Source organism: Protopterus annectens, chromosome 1.part1 (assembly GCF_019279795.1).
Source record: "Protopterus annectens isolate FY-2018-M chromosome 1.part1, PAN1.0, whole genome shotgun sequence".
NCBI lineage: Eukaryota > Metazoa > Chordata > Ceratodontiformes > Protopteridae > Protopterus > Protopterus annectens.
The window spans coordinates 129,141,511-129,146,598 of record NC_056726.1 but is presented as its reverse complement, the minus strand read 5'-3'; the positions used below and the strand labels follow the sequence as shown (position 1 = coordinate 129,146,598).

At 43.2% G+C, this 5,088-nt stretch overlaps 1 non-coding gene across 1 annotated transcript; it reads left to right on the top strand.

The window, feature by feature from the left end:
• The first annotated feature begins 1,824 nt into the window (after positions 1-1,824).
• TRNAS-UGA lies at positions 1,825-1,906 on the top strand. Its single transcript has one exon. It is a non-coding gene; the product is annotated as a tRNA-Ser (tRNA).
• The last annotated feature ends 3,182 nt before the right edge of the window (positions 1,907-5,088 follow it).

The window sequence follows — 5,088 nt, the reverse complement described above, 5'->3', positions numbered from 1 at the left end:
AGGTGGTTGGGAGATGTTTCTCCTTGTACCCTTCTGCCTGGCTAACCATCACTACCGATTCTTGGGTACAAAAGATCATAACCAGAGGTGATCATATCCCCTTCGATCTTTGCCCATCCCTTCAAAAAATCTTTCCGACGTTCCACCCAGTCAAAGGGAAGAAGCAGCACTAGAGATAGAAAAGCTGCTAAGAAAAAGAGTCATCCAAATAGTCCCTCCAGACCAGATAGAATCCAGATTCTACTCAAGACTATTTTTGGTGCCAAAGAAAACTGGGGACTGGAGACCAGTTTTGGATCTCAGTGTATTGAACAAGTTTGTGAGAGTGCAAAAATTCTGGATGGTCACTATACAGTCTATCCTCCCGCTTTTGGAAAAAAGATGATTGGATGTGCCTTATAGATCTTCAAGATGTGTACTACCACATAAAGGTGGACAGGCCATCAAGAAGATTTCTGCACTTCCGTGTGGGAGCCAGTCACTACCAATTCAGAGTACTGCCCTTCAGACTCTCTACAGCCCCCAGAGTGTTTACAAAGTTGCATGGCAGTTGTCACAGCTCACTTGCGACTTCAAGGATTCCAGGTGTTTCCATACCTAGATGACTGGCTCATTTCCACCCTCACCAGACATCTACTGGAAAAAGCCCTGGCATACTCTCTCCTCGCTGCTCAAAGGCTAGGCATAACCATAAACTGGCAGAAATCCAATCTCACCCCATCTCAATCGACAGAATTCATAGGGGTCATCTTGGACACAAAAAACTGCAGAGCTGCTATTCTAGAGTACAGAATTTTAAGGATAAAGCAAGAACTAATTCCAATCCTTTCAAAGGAAAAATCCACGGCTCACTCAGTTCTACAGCTGTTGGGTTCCATGGCAGCCTCCATCACCATTGTTCCCCTGGCCAGGTTTCACATGAGGCTTCTACAATGGCTACTGCTCACCCAATGGTATCCTTTTCAGCATCCTCTTTCAGCCATGATTCGAGTAACCCACAGTTGCAAACAGGATTTAAATTGGTGGATGACACACAATCCCTCACAATGGTCTTGCCCCTTTTCCCCCCAGCAATCCAAGGCCACAGTGACCACGGATGCCTCCCTGATGGGGTGGAGGGGCTTTGTCAGGGACAGACAGTCCAAGACACTTGTCCCCAACTGGAGGCCCATCTGCATATAAATGTTCTAGAGCTGAGGGCGGTGCTTCTGGTGTTGCAAGCATTCCATCCCCTGCTGCCGTCTGGGGCAATTGCAATTCAATCAGACAACATGGCGGTGGTCTGGTACATCAACAAACAAGGTGGAGCCAAATCATACCCTCTTTGTCGAGAGGCCATGAGGATATGGCAATGGGCGATGGCTACCAACCATTTTATTGTAGCAGCGCACATTCCCAGGAGTTCCAGCGTGATAGCAGACAGACTCAACAGGTGCATTCTTCAACCTCACGAGTGGTCCATGAATCCCTTGATAGTGGCAGAGATCTTCCACCGCTGGGGCCGTCCTTGCTGCAACCCCTTTGCATCCCCGACCAACTACAAATGCAGCAACTACTTCACCCTGATTCCCCCCTCTAGGACAGTCACTCAGGAGAGCTCTAGTCCACGATTGACCCTCGGGTCTTCTCTACGCATTTCTGCCCTTTCCTCTCATTCCCCAGTTTCTGAAGAAAGCCTGGCGGTTGAAGAGCAAGGTAATCCTCATAGTACCATATTGGCCATGACAGAGTTGGTTCCCATTCCTTTGTCCTCGCCTACTAGATCGACCATGGATTCTCCATCCAATTCTGGAGTTGATCTCACACCCACGGAACCTTGTTGTTGTGATTGTGGCCGAGTGGTTAAGGCGATGGACTTGAAATCCATTGGGGTGTCCCTGCGCAGGTTCGAATCCTGATGATTACGGTGGTTCTATTTTATGGGTTGGGAGGGTGTTCTAATGGTTAAGGTGTTTGCCTTACAAACACAAGGTGGAGGGTTTGAGTCTCACATGGGATAACTGGCTAGGCTTAAAATGGCTCGCAAGGGCAGTTAGCTTAGTACTAATCTATGAACCTATGAACCTGATTCATCACAACCTGAACAGCCTGAAGCCTAACGGCTTGGCTACTCCAATTCCCTTGATTGCCAGGCAGAATGATCGTTCTTTACCAGTACGTGATATTCTCATTGCTTCTCAAAGATAAACAAGTAGACCCCTTTTCAGCACCAGTGTCGATAATACTAGACTATCTGGCCGACCTGTTTCAATCGGGTCTACCATTATAGTTCATTTAGCTGCAATTTCTAATTTTCATGAGGGTGTCCAAGATTCCTCTCTTATGTCCCATAAACTGTGCAAGACCTTCATAAAAGGTGTGAGTCATCTGAAGACACCTTTTAGAGAACCTATTCAACCATGGGATTTATCATTAGTTCTACAAGCTCTGACAATGGCACCTTTTGAACCAGCCTCTTCTTGCGACCTCAAGTATTTGTCATGGAAAACCGTGTTTTTGGTCGCTATTACTTCTGCCAGATGTATTTCTAAACTTCAAGCTTTATGTATCAAGACTCAATACTTGATTTTTCATAGAGATAGAGTGTCTCTGAGAACTAATCCGTCATTTCTGCCTGAAGAGGTCTCTGAAATTCCATTAATTAAGCCATTGAATTGCCAGTTTTCTTTCCCAACCATTCAAACAGAGGAGAGTATTGCCTACATACCCTAGATATACACAGGCAAATCCATTTTTACTTAAACAGGATTAAACCTTTTCGTAAATCTGACCAGTTATTTTTGGCCTTTTCTGGATCTAGATTAGGATCGGCTGTTGCTAAGGTCACAGCTAGATAGTTGAAGGACTGTGTGACCTTTATTATTTATTTTATTTTTATTTATTTGAAGTTTGTTTGCCAGGATAATCCATTGGGCCGAGTGAGCCCATTTTCAATGGAGTCCTGGGGAGAAAAGCTCCATAGATACAATGTCAACATATACAACTAAGAATAAAGTAAAATATAGTAGGATAAACATAACATAAACAGTTTGTTAAAGTATCAGAGTAGTACATATAAGCACAAGATAATGTTAATGCAACAGGAAATAACAACCGAAGGGCATATGCAACAATAAGCATAAGTTTACAATTTTTAGTTTCTATATTCACTAGCAAATGGAAAGAGAAAGTATAGGTAAGATTTTGGTTAGTAGGTGTGCACAGAGAAGATTTACATAAGTGGTTAACTACAGTATGAATGTTCCCTAGGAAGGGAAGAGTTGTGGATTTAGAGGTGAGTAGTAGCTGGAGGGATTATGCAGGATGAGTGCATTTATTTACACACAACGTAATATCTCGTTGCCTACTACCATGAAAGCTCATTCAACAAGGTCAGTGGCAACTTCTGCTGCCTTCCATGCCAGAGCTTCTTTACATGACATCTGTGCAGCTGCAACTTGGGCTACGCCTCATACCTTCATCAATTATTACAAATTGAGAGCCTCCCAGAAATAGAGGTAGCTGGGGACTCTGACCCATGCGTAAGGAATGAACGAGGATTAACAATATCAGATAAAGAAGTTATGTCTTACCATAACATTCCATCTGTATTGTCGATCCTCGTTCAGTCATTACGACCCTCCCTCCTGTGGTTTCTAGTGGATCTCACCATCCAGTTTTCTTAGGTTATTTGACCAGCGGTAGCCTCTACCTTCTTTAACTTGCGAACTCAATCTGAGGTAACAGGGAGAGGGGGATTGTGGGTAAGAGTTTAGCTCGAGAGGTTGAAGCTGACGCGAGCTTGGAAAATGGCCGGCTTGGTTCCAAGCTTGGAACTGATACCCATGCGTAATGACTGAACGAGGATCAACAGTACAGATGGAACGTTATGGTAAGACACAACTTCTTTTTTCCACACATAAACCAAAATATGCAGAGGTACTCACAAGTAACTTGCCAAAACTTGAGGCCTCCCGTACGCTGCCGTCAGAAACCACATGCAAACAAAACCAAGTCAACACCAACCACTACACATAAGAATACACATCATAGTGTTTCTACAAGCAAACCTCTAAGGCAGAACACCACACATTCAAACATCTTAGTCATAGGGGACTCCCATCATGAGACACACAGACACCCCCCTTACCAAGTTGTATAAACAGAGGGTTACAGTCAGTTGCCTGTCAGGGGCCAGAATTTGCCAGATCACCCAAGTACTCAGGTCACTGAACCACAAATACCAGTATGACTCAGTCATAATTCATGTGGGCATAAATGACCTGAGATGTACCTTCCTGAACTATATGAAGAGAGACATGATGGACCTCTCTGAATATGCATCATAGGCTGGTATGAGCCTCACAGTAAGCAGCATTCTACGCTCACCAAGAATGATACCACAATACAAACAGAATTTACTTCAGTAATTGGTTTATTTGCTGGTGGTTATTCCAAGGGGATCCAGTATTTGTCAGCTGGGGCCAACATGATCGACGGATCATGCTGCTTTGCCAGAGATGGTCTGCAAATGTCACCACTAGGCTTTCCGAATACTTGCCAAGACACAAGCCCCCCCGCCCAGTGCCTTTTTAGGCTGTGCCAAAACAATGGGACCTGTCAATGTAACAAATTTTTCTAATGCCAAGCTGAAAGTACTACTGCTTAGTGGTAAGAGTCTTCATTTTTAAACACCTTTATTGAATTATCACTTGTGACATAGGCAAATTTATATTTATACAAAAAGAGGCAAACTGTATTAAATTAATATTAAACATTATACTTCACATATATTGCTATATATGATATAACCCAAGCAACATTAAATAAATTATTCACTTCCTGCCCCTTTTTTAAAAACGAGAAACATCTTTAGTAAACCATCACTTACGACATAAGCAATAATACATTTACATAAATGAAAATGAACCACACTCCTGGTTGCAAGCATTTTACCTCATGACCCATGCTGACACACTCCCAGTTGCTTACATTGTACATAATTTATAATCTTCCCAATCATTTTCAGTCAGACATTACATAGCTTATGTCCTGCCGCCTTTTAAACCTCATTCCTCTCCTGTATTGTATTGTTCCCATAATTCCCAT